Raw genomic sequence first — 14,564 nt, 5'->3', positions numbered from 1 at the left:
TAACAACTATAGGTCACCGTACGGCCTTCAACAATGAGCAAAGCCCATACCGCATAGTGAGCTATAAGAGGCCCCGATAAGACAATGTAAAACAATTCAAACGAGAAAACTAACGGCCTTATTTATGTAAAAAATGAACGAAAAACAAATATGTAACACATAAACAAATGACAACCACTGAATTACAGGCTCCTGACTTGGGACAGGCACATACATAAATTATGTGGCGGGGTTAAACATGTTAGCGGGATCCCCACCCTCCACCTAACCTAGGACAGTGGTATAACAGTACAACATAAGAACGAACTATAAAAATCAGATGAAAAAGGCTTAACTCATCAGATGGACAAAAATACAAGTGGACGCGGCCCGGTACTTATACATCCCGACACAAAAAGACACAATGAACAAATCTGAGAGTATTCGCAGTTATCTGACAGCTAGTTCAAAGTCACTAACAACTAATAAAAAAATCATGTAACTAAGACTAAACTATCAATCCGTACACATCCAACATCCATCTATCTTTTTCAGATATTTCTTTTCCGCCATTCATAAGTTTAATGTTTACTTTGACTTAATGCTATACATGTATAATGTGTGTTCAGAGATGGATTTATAAACTTTATGCTTAAAATAATAAACCCAAACAGACAATAAACAGGTGATTTGGTGACCATTTAGACTTCGTTTAGATAACACACGTCTTCAAAATTAATAGTTTAAAATAAAATGTTGGGGATTTAAAATGTATATCCAAACCTATTCTATTACTTTCCTCTGAGCAAAGTCTTAAGAAAAATATATATTGAAACTGTAGGAGATCATAGTGGGTTGAACGACAACGAGACACTCGCAACCAAACAACAAAAATCACATAGTCACGTTTCTCCAACATTTGATAATTAGACTAAAACAACATAAGGGATTAGGGGGTCCTCATAAGGACTGGCATCGTGATAATTACCTGTAATTCACCTATATCAGGTCTCAACTCAAATATTGTAAAAAGGGGGATATTGTTAAAAAATATTTATATCAAAACATTAACAAACCATATATTTTTGGTCGAGTATAACCAGAAACGGTTACGTAATTATTTTCATCCGCCGTATTTGATTTACAAAATTAAAAAGGTTATTCAACAAAAAAATCCTTAAATAAACAAGGAAAATTCTAATCAAACTGAAAATTTCATAAAAAATTATGAAGAAATAATCTCGAAATTATTTTTTTTAAAAGATATTTTTTTATTGAAAGTAACATGTTCACTGACTGTACCTCATTTTAGTAATTTATTCCATTACTTGATATATTTTTGTATTTCTGTTACATGTAGATGTTTAAATCTAAACCGATGCAAAACAGCAAAGTTTTATTTATGTAAAAAGTCACCAAAAGCGATTGTCTTCTAGTGCGAAGAACCATATATCTACCTAGTCGTTCTGTCTGTATATCACTAGAGCCGAAGCCAGTTTTCGTGGTATGCTGTCTTGGCAGATGAAATAGTCAGTCGTATATCTGTTCACTTTTTCCTCGAAAACGGAGCTGATACAAATTGGGTACATCACGTCGCGTCATGATCTATATAGTGTTGAACTGTGGGAACTGGCTTGGTGAATATTGTGCACTACTAGTATTTTCGATTTGTTACTTAAACTTTGGACAAGTTGACTAAGAATTTTGAATTAAACTGTATAGGTGATAATAAGCTGCGTTTTGTACTTTTATATAAGATTAATGACTCAAGATATATAAATTCTTAATAGCTCTCAAAATATTAAATGTTAATTTTTATTCAAGATCGCAACATTGTAATCTATAATACATTATTATGAAAAATAGAGAACAAAATTATGAAAAAAAGCAAAAAATTGCTTCCGTCCGTACGGTAACGGATACTGGATGTGTAGTGATTGATAATTTAGTCTTAGATTATTTGTTGCTTGTTTATGTATGTTTTTGTACAGTTCTTTTATTGTTCTGTTGCACCAATGTCTCAAGATAAGGGGGAGTGTTGGAGCCTGTAATTCGGTGGTTGTCGTTGCTGTGTAATATATTCGTTTTTCGTTCATTATACTGTACATAAAATAGGCCGTTATATTTCTCGTTTGAATTGTTAAACATTTGTTTTCTCGGGTCCTTTTAAAGCTGACTATGCGGTATGACTTTGCTCATTGTTAAAGGCCGTACGGTGATCTATATTTGTTAATGTCTGTGTCATTTGGTCTCTTGCGAATAGTTGTCTCATTGGCAATCATACCACATCTTCTTTTTTATGTATAATTGTTAACTTCTATTTCATTTGGTCTCTTGTAGAGAGTTGTCTCATTGTCTATCATACCATGCACATATAAAATAAAAAATTACATCACTGTGTTAGACTATATGGACTTTTACAATTTTGGGAGACTATTAAAAAATATTTATTTCTTTAAAAAATATATACCTTTTTAACAATATTTCGGTCAAGAACATGTGAATTACAGGTAGATATCAAGATCCAGTCCTTAAGAGGACCCCATAATCCCTAGTGCTGTTTTAGTCTAATTACCAAATGTTGGAGAAACGTGACCACACCAAGGACGGCTAGTGGGCAACATATAAGTGTTCACCAATAGATAGGTGTATACACAACATGCCATTTCTAAATCATCCCTTATGTCTTTATTATTGTGAATAATTTATCCCGGATAATAAAATACATGTTCTAGTCATGTCTTTGATTTAACAGAACAAATGATAAAAGATTCAAAAAATTGTTGTTTGTGATTATTCATAGTTGACTAGCTCTATATTTACCAGTGACACGCGTCCTAATTTTCAAGAAAAGGGACAGAAAAAGTATTAAACAAAAATAACCGGTTTTTCAAAACTATATTTTTGAAAATTCACTGCATGATTTAAACAGCTTTAAAGTGTTTCATTTAATTCTATCTTTTAGCGTATACGAAAAATTGATAACAAGTTAAACTTCAGTGTTCATGACTTACGACTATTTTATATTTCTTGTGAAATTGATAGATGAGAAGGTTTTCACAAATACCGAACAAAAAATATAGCGTAAACGTCAATTAATGGACAAGCAACACAACGAGAAAAATAAAATTTATATGAAATAAAGTAACAACATAAGTTTACAAATACGTACTTACATGTTGTAGGTGCATTTAATAAAAACAACATTTGAACTTGTTATTAACATTTTTTTTTTCAATTGTAATTTTATGTGTATGTATATTTAATGTTACCCGATATGGAGTTCTTCTAAAAATAAAAAACACTTGAATGGGTATTTCTGGTGTATATACTTGTATCACACGTGCTATCTACATGTACAATATACGGAAATGACACGGCTGGGTATTGTAAAGTTACTGAAGGAAGATTAATGTCAGCTGCATATCCCCGGACGAAGAATTTACTGGTTTGTCAAAACGGTCAGTTGTAATTTGTCAAATTGTAAAGGTTTGAATCGCGCCCATCTCTTCTTTCTTTTTTATAATATGAATTGCGCCAATAAATGGAACTTTACACATTCCCCATTTCCATTTTCCATTTTATTAGTTGTGTCATATTTACCTCGAAACGATTTACTTATTTGCACGTACATGTTACATTAGAATACTGACTTCAACTGTTAAATAACTAAATATAATTACTAAAGATATGATTATAAAATTTGAAATTAAGTACTTTAAGAAAGTCTCCATTTTATGTCATGTTTTTGTGTCAGTTCTATCACCCCATCAGGTCCTAAGTGCACTATTTTGTTATAAGTGCACTAAGGAGACCCTTTGCTTGTACCTGTCAATACCGGAAAGGACCTCATCAATGCACTAAGAACAAACATCTGAAAACAAGTCTATAATATTTGCGCAATTAAATGGTTGTTTTATTGGCGCAAATGAATGCTGCAGTTTTTACAATAAAGCATGTAAAATAAGAATTGGCGTAATTAAGTTGTTGCGCAAATTCATTCTTTTTCAGCGAAACTAGATATCCAGTGGCAGATTCAGAGGGGGCGTAGAGGATGTACGCCCCTCTTCAATGATATCTCAATGTAAATGTAGTCCTGCTTTTTTTTTAATTTTACACTCTATTCTGTCCTGCATTTCTTAGTTATTAATTTATTCTGACTTGTTTTTCATTAAGTCATCATGACTTTTCTATTTCGCAAGATGGCCATACTGCCTTTTTTCTCTTAACTCCCGTCATGCTTTATTTCAATTTTTATACGTCAGACAAACTTCTTCATGCATGTAACTTCATATTTCAAAATGGATACGAAATGTCTTAATTGATACGTTCTACATTGCATTTAAAACATCCATTGAAAGAATATTGTATAATAAGAAATCCTTGTCCGCTGTTGGAAGTTCTGTTTCGCCATTTTTCGTTCTTGTCATGAGACGATATTTCAGGGGTTTTGATTGTTAAACTCGTTAAATCAAATAACGAACATATTCCATCTCAACATGAGAAAGAGTGGCTCATTTACATTTATCAATGATTATCGTTTATAAGATGTTGTACTTTCAATGCTATTTATAAACGCCGAGTAAAATTTTAAAAGTTTGGTATACAAATTTTAAATTATTGATCTTAAAAATATTCAGTAAACAATGGGACATATCAAACAATCATTATTCATCTATTATATTATAACAATTTTTATTCACAAAGGCTTACAATGATAAATGAAATCAATGTTTTGTTGTCAATGTTACAATTTATGTATTGTTCTATGGTGACGAGTCTTTGAGTTCTGACGAAAATTATAGTGTTTTTCTATCTTTCCACAAAGTATATAAAAGTACCAAGCGTTTTTCTCAACTTTGACAACCTTCTTCTGTAACAGATGTTGGCAAAATTTGTCAACGGCAATGTTCAAAGCGCTTAGACAATTCCAGTGCACCGTTACGATTCAAATATGATGTAATGGTATAGAAAAACCTTGCAGCTGAGTAACTTTTGACAAAAACATGCTACATTTGAGAAAAAATGGCTGTAAAAATTTTACATATATCTGCCGTCGCCATATTGGGATAGTCGTAATTCCAGTTACGGTTACCAGTTTAATACCAGTGCAGTTGAGAAATATGGTACATTTATTCAAATGCAGATATAAACCTTATCAATATTAAACCCAATCCCGCAAGCAGCTGTGGTCATCCTGTTGAGGATAGTATTCACTATTTCTTAAGTGCCCTTTTATCAACGAAGCAAGAGAAATATTGTTTTCAAAATTAGAAAGATCTACTATATCCATTTTGCTTTCATTGGCTGGTGACGGTGACCTTTCCTTTCAACTATTGTATCTGTAATTATAATGTATGTTTCTCTGAAAACTTGTATTTAGTTTTTAGAGAATAAAGTATCTATCTATCTATCTATTTCAGAAAAACAAAGATATGTTTGAGTCTGTACAATCATATATCAGAAATACACTAAGATTTAGAACATTCAATTAAAATTCGAAATTCCAACTTCCTATCTCTTCACTCTAGTTCAGTTTTAAATATTACTCTTATACGTTTTGTTTTTGAAACAAGGCTATTTTTTGTCAAAAGACAAGCGCAATAACCCCAAAGCGAATTGCGAGAAGTGGTTTCGTATTTCGTTAAAGAAAGAAAATACTAATAGTTTATGTAAAATAACGTACGGTGTCGCGTTTATATCTTTTTAATGCATTGGTGCAATTGGATGCAAACAATAATGACCATAAAATATCAGGTTTGCGAGATCAGACAGTAACCTAACAACTAAACAATTGAAAACTTAGAGATCAATGTTTAACATTCGCCAGCAATGAGCAATTTTCATTAATAAAACATGATTTAGTCGAATACTTTGCGAGTAAAGAAGAAGAGACTACCATAGATTTGTTATTAACCCCAAATGTTTCTCTGCAATCTTGCGTTATTCCTTAATCAATTTAAATACACAATAAAATGTATCATTCATGATGACACGAGGTCCCACAATAGAGTGCACAAGTAAATAAACACAACCGTCCTTTTGATGATCAATTTGTTAACTTGCTGGGACTATCATTCTAATAGCATAATAGTCCCCGTTAAATCTGAGATCTACCGTTAAATAGTACTGTAATTGTATTAATGTTATTATTTTATTTTTACGCTGTCTTAATTTGTAATTTAATATAGTTATTTTTAAAAGTATAATATAGTGTCTTGTAAGTCATTTTTGGGCAGGATATTGTTTGTTTTAGAGTGTATGAATAATTTTTATTGCAATCAACTTAAAAAAAAAACTAAACTATGTGGACCGTATGTCATCAAATAAATTTTACCTTATACAAGACAGCTGATTGGATAAATATGATAGGTTGTTACGCCTACATTGATACTGATGTCCAATCGAATACCAGCAGACACCTGTCAGTAAAAAACAAATTGCAAGCGTGGCCGATTTATGTGTTTATTCGATATTTGAAAAATAATTTAGATAGCCGCTATTCGTTTACTCTTTTTCAGGTGAATTCCAATAACTGTTTTTTCACTTTCTTATTAAACAGAAAGGTATTTAAATATGAGCGTACAACCAGTAACGGAATACTACAAGCATTTTATATACCGTGTGTATAAAAAACATTATCAAATTATATTTGTAGATTGTAAAAGATTAAGAATATTTTTATATCTGTTCTAAATCATCTGAAATAAAATAAAACATATTTCTCTCTGCCTGAATGCAATCGTAAGCAAATTTTTTTTTACTTTTTTTTTTGTCTATTTGCAAATGACGAAGAATTCTCCTTAAACTGAAATATTAAACAGACAGACTAACTTTAAAGGACAAAATACTAGCGTGTACTTTCATCCGGCAACACTCCTTTTGCGCCAATTACTGTTTTTCAGGGGTATCATTTGCGCCAATTTTTTTTTTCTTCAAATGTATCAATTGCGCCAGTTTTCGGAACTCATTTGCGCCAATTTACCTGAACATATATTGATCGTACATATTAAAGATTAATATATATTTAGTATCATTTTTGTCTGAGGGGAAGTCTTTCACATACACATGAGACAGACACACACAAGTTAGAGCGTCGAATACTACGAACAGCATGCAAAAGAAAAGCTACAGAAAATATATCCGAAAGACCAGCTAAGATCATATGTTTGGAGCTATTCCATCATGAAGAGGAACATCTACAGAAAAATGACTTGAAGTGCATAAGACAGTCTATGTACAGAGAGAGAAGATAACTGTTCCCTGCCCAACCAAAAAGATCAGTAGAATTTCAAAAAATTTAAGTGATGTATAGTGATCACAAATAAAGAAGAAGAGTTTGTTTTAGTAAATGATATTGACAGTGGCATTGTTATTCTGGGTTGTGAAGCTAACTTGAAATTTCTTTGTATGCGGGGCAGAAGATGTTTTTGCATACAATACATGGATTCAGGAATGGACATTTAATTTATATTCCACTTTTAGATTGCCTTTTGCCTTCTTAATCAGGAAACTGTAATAGAAAAAAATTTCTGTGTTTAAGGAATGTTTTTCTTTAAATTGGCGCAATCGTATATTTTATGTTTGGCGCAATTGATACCATGTAATTTTTAAACAGGTGGCGCAAACGTAGCATTAGAGAAAAAAAGTTGTGGCGCAAAAGGACGCATTTTTGGCGCAAACGGATCTCTCCCCTTTCATCCAAGGAAATGAATTTCTATAAAGTAACTAATCTAAGTGGCCATCGATGTGTAATATTTGACCCTGGACATTATTTTTGAAGCAATGCAATACGTATAATGTATACTATCAATCAAAATTAAAGAATTTTGAATGTAACAATATGGTACAAATCCATTTGATTTATTGAATTTTTATATATTTTTTTTTATCTAAATGAAAATGTTGTAAACTGCTCCCAGTTAATATAAATAAGAAGATGTGGTATGTGTGTCAATGAAACAACTCTCCATCATTCAAGTCACATGGTATAATTTAAAAGAGGTCAAAAGTACGACCTCAACACGGAGCTTTGACCCTCATCGAACAGCAAGCTATAGCGGTCCCTAAAACGACAAGTGTAAAACAATTAAAAATGAAAAACAAAAGTCTAATCTATAAATACGGTCATTTCGCTACGTTATTTTATAGCTTTTTGGTCAATTTCGAAATAGCAAGTAAGCGTCTCACTGTTTTTCAAAATGAGTAGTAACACTGGTGCTTCAAAATATCTGATACGAAACAGAAATATAAACCGTACATTAGATTTTATCAATCGTGTCTTAACTAACGTTGTTTGGTATTTTTCTATGATATGATTTACTCTTGTATTTAATTCGTGCTAAAAAAAAATGGCGAAAAAAAAATTCAAATGAGTTATCGACATCGGTCTTTATATGTATATAATGGTCAATATAAACTGTCAATTAAATTTAAAAAAAAAGCTAATATAATTGTTGCATTTATTAAAAAAAATATAAAATAATGTTTTATTTGTAAATGTAATAATTTAACCCGGTTTAACCTTATACATCTTATATTAAAGATAAAACGTGGAACTTCATTCATTATACGTCCAGTGACACGAATGCGTAATTATTTAGGTAGTTTATGCTCATCCGTTTCGGTTGACTGCTTAAATAATCCGTTTATTAAAATGTAAATAACTTTCACCAAGCATCTGTCATCTGTGTACAATTTTAAAATAAAAAGTAAATCATATACTTAAAATATACGTTTCTTGACCAAATATAGATAAGAACTATTACTCTACATTAGAAACAAAAAATGTTTAAGAACATCTTTGAGATATATTTAATACTGATCATTATATCTTTAGAGGCGGAATGCATACATACAGGACTACTTTATGTGAGACTGTAAAGTTTTTATGACAAATTTTCCGGTTACAACAATTAATCTTTTCTCATATAACCAATGAAATGTTAAAGATTCTATCGGAAATAAATGAATTGTTTTTAAAGTTTGCATACTTTATTTAATTAAATAGATATACAGTCATATTAAAAGATCACAAAAGAATATCATCCAAGATATAGAGATTATATTCATAAAGGGGGAGTAACCCCTGATAAAAACAGATAAAGTGTCGCCCGTTTTATTCAAAATATTTAAAATCTTAACACAACTGAACACGATCTTACTGCAACTAGACAAGTTGTTCACCTTTGGTCTTATTTAATCTGAACGTGATCTAATCAAGTCTTATTTGGATGCTAGACGAATCTGTCTTATTTATCTTGACACGACTGATCTGACTGAACACAATATATCTTAACAGAGTCTGAGTGTCTAAACAGGTCTTAACGTTTTTCTCTAGCGGTAAATTAAGTCGATTAAGACTTGATCAGACCAAAATGACCGTTTCAGACTTAAATCTGGCTACTAGTGTTAGTCCTCTGTGCACGATTTTATCATTATTTTCACAAGTATATCATATAAATCGTCAATTTTTTTTTCTCTCTGTTTGTTATGATTTAACAAATAATGCTGCTCATTAAATGCCGTGTTTTGAAGCTGAGTTTTACCGATTGCCACCTTATAGTAAACAAATCACAAAAAGCATGGGTATTGAGCACGTGTTTAACATGTATAATCAGCTATTTGTTTATTTCAATGACAGATCCTTGCATATTGTGGTCACCGGATTTTTACGAGGAGGGTTACGCTCGGGTCACTATGTATATGGAAAATATGTATCGGCGAATTGCTTCCTGGAAGCAAGCAATTAAAAATAAGTAAACTTCTTCTAAATGTGGACAAATTAAAGAATTTTCCTCAGAAAAAAGTATATGTACTTAAGTTGCATAATGAAAACTATCCATTTAGTTATAAAAAACATAATTATTATACATATTTTTTTTTAATTTGAGGTTTCTTATGACTTTAATTAAAACATGATAAAATAAGCATATTTATATTGCTGTTTTTTTCTCCATTTATCATGTTTATAACTTTTTTATTTTATTTTGTGTATTTATAGGTCAGATATCTTGGTTTTTATGATCATCGTCAGGTCATGCAAGTCTATACTGAAGAGGAAACTTATTTGTTAATACTTTTCTACATAATGTGCTAATTGGATTAATTAATGTGAAATAAACTCAATTGTGTGTTTTTCTGGAAAAAGAAATAGAAAAAATTCTACAAAATTGCTATAAACAAAATGGAGTACTATCAAAGATGCACAAGGACACAATGGTGTAAAATGTAACAACCTACATATTCACTGATGGATTATGGAGAAATTAAGAAAAAAAATAGTATCTTTGTCATGTTTGTTGTCGAAATAAACACATGCGTTATCCATTCATGTACATAATATTATGTACATGGCTCTCCATCATATCAAATATACAGAGAAGATGTTTGAAGAACAAGTTGCCAAAATTTATTCAACCAATTGAAGGAAGATGTCGTGTGAATGGAATTATTTATGCACTGAACTGTTATGTAGGGGGTAGAATAATTATACACAGCAGCTGAAACAGAAGACAAGTTAATTTGACATGAAAAGTGTTTATTTTATATAATCTTTTGTATCAACATGATCAATAATTCAGTCTAGGAGAAAATATATTTATACTGTTTGTCAATGTTTGTACTGTTATGAAATTTTTATAGAGGAAAAACATTTCCTTAAGGGAAATTTGATGTTCAGAAATTTCCTTAGAGGAAATTTGAAGAACAATGATTTCCTTAGAGGAAATTTCCTCAAAGGAAAATTTGAAGCGGCAAATTTCCTCAAAAGAAAAAGAATTTCCTCAAAGGAAATAATTATGCAGCAAATTCCCTAAGGGAAATCTTTTTCCTTTGAGGAAAACTCTTTTTCCTCTGAGGAAATTGTTGAAAAAAGGGGCATTACTTTTTCAACAGTGGTGCTAGAGCCAAACATTTTTAGGACAAATATCAGAGAACCAATACCAATCAAGTTATCAACTTCATTTTGACTTAACTCCAAAAATTAAGGTGACAACTTTTGCAATCAGCGGAATTGCAAACTTGTCCCGGATACTGTTAATATTCTTATACAAGAACTCCAAAAATTAAGGTGACAACTTTTGCACTCAGCGGAATTGCAAACTTGTCCCAGATACTGTTAATATTCTTATACAAGACCTGTTTATTTTCTCTTGCTTATGACCTTAGATATATTATTAATGCTGTATGTTTATGCTTATGACCTTAGATATATTATTGCTGTATGTTTATGCTTATGAAATTAGATATATTATTGCTGCATGTTTATACTTTTGACCTTAGATACATTATTGCTGTATGTTGATTGTCACTTGCTTATGACCTTAGATATATTATTGCTGCAAGTTTTTTTTTTAAATGCTTATGACCTTAGATACATTATTGCTGTATGTTGATTGTCACTTGCTTATGACCTTAGATATATTATTGCTGCATGTTTATGCTTATGACCTTAGATATACTATTGCTGTATGTTGATTGTCTTTTGCTTATGACCTTAGATATACAATGTATAATATTGCTGCATGTTTATGCTTATGACCTTAGATATATTATTGCTGTATGTTTATTGTCACTTGCTTATGACCTTAGATATATTATTTATGTTATTTGTGCAGGTTTATTGACACTTGCTTAATTAAGTTATTTTATTGCTGTTTGTTTAATTTTCTGTTTTTGTTTCACACATTTTACTTGATGGTGTTATCTCAGTGAAAGATGAAATATTAAAACAAAAGTGCCTTATTTGTTATACCAATTGTAATGTTTTGTCTTTTTGAAAATGATATTCTCAAATGTACATAACTTAAATTAAGAAGTGTTGAAATTAAGTAAGGATATGGTATGTGATTGCCAATGAGACAACTAAAAACCAGAGATAAAGGTATTTTCAGCCAGTGACTGAACAGCCGTCAACAATGAGCAAGACCTATCAACATTTAAATGTCTGCATGAAAAAAACACAAAAACATTCAAATGGATAAACATAAGACACTGTGTGCAATGGTGTGAAAGCTATATATGCAAAACTATATACTGAAAATTCAGAAATTATAGCTAGCAATTGTAAGTGCGATTTTTCTCAATTTCATCATTTTTTGGTGTGCAAAATTTAGAATAATCCTGTTTAGTTCATAAAAAATTTCAATATGCAAGTGTATATTATTGTGATTATAACCCTGTCACTATTTTCACAATAATAAAAACAGCAATAATTTCTGAATTTATAGTAGTTAAATTTTTGACACATAGTGATTTACTTTCAATTAAGCATGCCAAGACAAAAATCGTAGAACACACAATTATATATTTCTACAAGATTCAAAGAAATACTTGTACCCATAATAACTTAGTCCGTTTTGTGAAATTGCTTCACTCATGCAATTAGAGGATTTTTTTATGTTTTCTTTTTAGTTATATCACTTCCCATGTGAACAATTATTGTTCCCATGGGAAAACATATTGTTCCCAAGGGAAAAATTATTGTTCCCAAGGGAAAAATTATTGTTCCCATGGGAAAAATTATTGTTCCCATGGGAAAAAATATTGTTCCCATGGGAAAAGTATTTTCCCATGGGAAGAAAAGGAGTTCCCTTGGGAAGAAAAGTTCCCTTGGGAAATTTAAAGTTTCCCTTGGGAAATTTAGAACTTCCCATGGGAACAAACAATTTACTTATGTTCCCATGGGAACTTTAAAGTTCCTATGGGAACTCTAAACTTCCCATGGGAAAAGTAATTTTTCCCATGGGAACTTTCAATGTTCCCATGGGAAATTCTAATATTCCCATGGGAATTATCAAATTTCCCATGGGAAATGTACTTTTAATCAGCTGCAGTGACAAGAGTGACAACAGTGACAAGTTGGGACATATGGCATTTTTTTTATTTTTCAATAATCTATCACTGGGCAAAATTTTTTTTTGATATCTTGTAAACCGACAAAGTCAGATTTGCCGGTACCGGAATGGCAAATTTGTCCCGCACAGTGTTTTTGGTACGCACGTCAAACTCTATACGTATGGTATTTTATTGTTAATGTCTAGTGTGAGAAACGTGACCTACGGATAAAAATTGTATATTGTGTCTATGGTTTCTGATATCAACCATTCTTATTTCGATTTTATCATAGATCACGTGGTAGGCACTAAAATACGACTATTAAGATAAAAATAAATGTCCGGATTGATTCAAAGGAAAATAAACACACGAACATGACATAAAGAAAACTGTTGGTAACTGTAATACTTTGTATAGCATACCTCTCTCTGAATTTTCACGTACCATCTTTTTGATAATTTCAGGTATAGACGTATTGGATTCTGATAGCTCATCTATTCTTCTATCCATGTTTGCCATTTTCTCATCAATCAATGAATCTGCAATTAAATTTGAAATTGATGAATGTTTTACGTCTAGGCATAAATATTTGCAGAACCTCAAAATTCCATAAATGATCTTTATGGTGGTTGTTTGTGTCACAGCGTCAGTGAAACGAAATTAATGTAATGCACGTTGATATAACATGGCTGATTCATCTCAAAAGATGATGTACCGTTTCAAAATATAACGTATTCTGGGTAATATTTTCGAAAGCGTATGCTAAAATGTATTGATTTGCTAACGATATCATAAATATTGGAAATTTAAAATTTGAATTGACGTTCTTCAATTTTAAGTTACTCACAATAAAATTATCAATAGTACTTTAGAGTGTGAAACGGAGAATTATAAATACAATATAAAAGGCACAATGGTCACTTTGTCACGTTGGCATTAAAGTTTAATGTGTTATAACCTTGAAATAAATCCATCTAAACCCTGAATCCACACATAACAGAATGTATATAGTTTAACTTACGTAATATAAAATAAGTCACAGTTAGTCCAATAGCAATATACACCAGGGACACTACAAGAATCAAGATAAAAATAATAGACCGTTGTTTCCACGATATTAAACCAGTATCGTCCTTTTTGACAGTCTTGATGGGTTCGTATGTGTGCCCGTCTTTATATGTACTGGTATCTTCATATACATGCATTTGTATTCCAGAATCCATCTATAATATGTTGTAGTTACAATTCGAGTGACGTACACAATGGCCCTGTAATGCAAATGGTGTTTAAGAGTTATTAATGTTATTAAGTGCATCGGAAGATGGATAAGTGTTCAATTTCCCCTTTGTCTAACACTCATCATAGATACCGGGATTACGGTTTGTATACGCAAGAAGTACGTTTCATCTACAAAAAGTCGCATCCTGATATTCGAATCTATTCCTTAGGTAAAAAATCACTAGTATTTCGAAAATTTCAAACTTCAATTAACAGTCAATTTATGATTATGACCATTTAAATGATGATGCATGTCAACAAAGAACACAGAAATGTTGTTAAAAATATTGACTTAAAAATAAAAAAAATTATCTTGCAATAATATATCGGATGTTGGACAAACTTTTCGGTTTCCCGTTTTCGAAGAGTTATGATAAAAATCTCATTTTTTGCACCAAAAACAATACTTTTCTAGTTATTCAATTTTGTCAATTTCCTTTTTCAATCTAATTTGTGAGTTTCAATCACAA

General features: G+C 31.1%; 2 long non-coding RNA genes across 2 annotated transcripts in view; both read right to left on the bottom strand.

Annotated features, from left to right (window-relative positions):
- The window catches only part of LOC143058705 (uncharacterized), a 37,735-nt gene extending 23,651 nt beyond the window's left edge, over window positions 1-14,084 (bottom strand). Inside the window, exons 1-2 of the long non-coding RNA XR_012973199.1 lie at window positions 13,838-14,084; window positions 13,239-13,355 (exon numbers count right to left, since the gene is read on the bottom strand). This is a non-coding gene — a long non-coding RNA (uncharacterized LOC143058705). The remainder of the gene's footprint in view (window positions 1-13,238; window positions 13,356-13,837) is intronic.
- LOC143059115 (uncharacterized) lies at window positions 4,658-6,803 on the bottom strand. The gene is made up of 2 exons (XR_012973390.1): window positions 6,317-6,803; window positions 4,658-5,321 (listed from the first exon to the last, which is right to left on the bottom strand). It is a non-coding gene; the product is annotated as an uncharacterized LOC143059115 (long non-coding RNA).
- Window positions 14,085-14,564: the final 480 nt, after the last annotated feature.

The sequence above is a fragment of the Mytilus galloprovincialis genome, chromosome 14, assembly GCF_965363235.1.
Source record: "Mytilus galloprovincialis chromosome 14, xbMytGall1.hap1.1, whole genome shotgun sequence".
Lineage (NCBI taxonomy): Eukaryota > Metazoa > Mollusca > Bivalvia > Mytilida > Mytilidae > Mytilus > Mytilus galloprovincialis.
The sequence above is the reverse complement of the archived record's forward strand: the minus strand, read 5'-3'. Positions and strand labels throughout refer to the sequence as shown.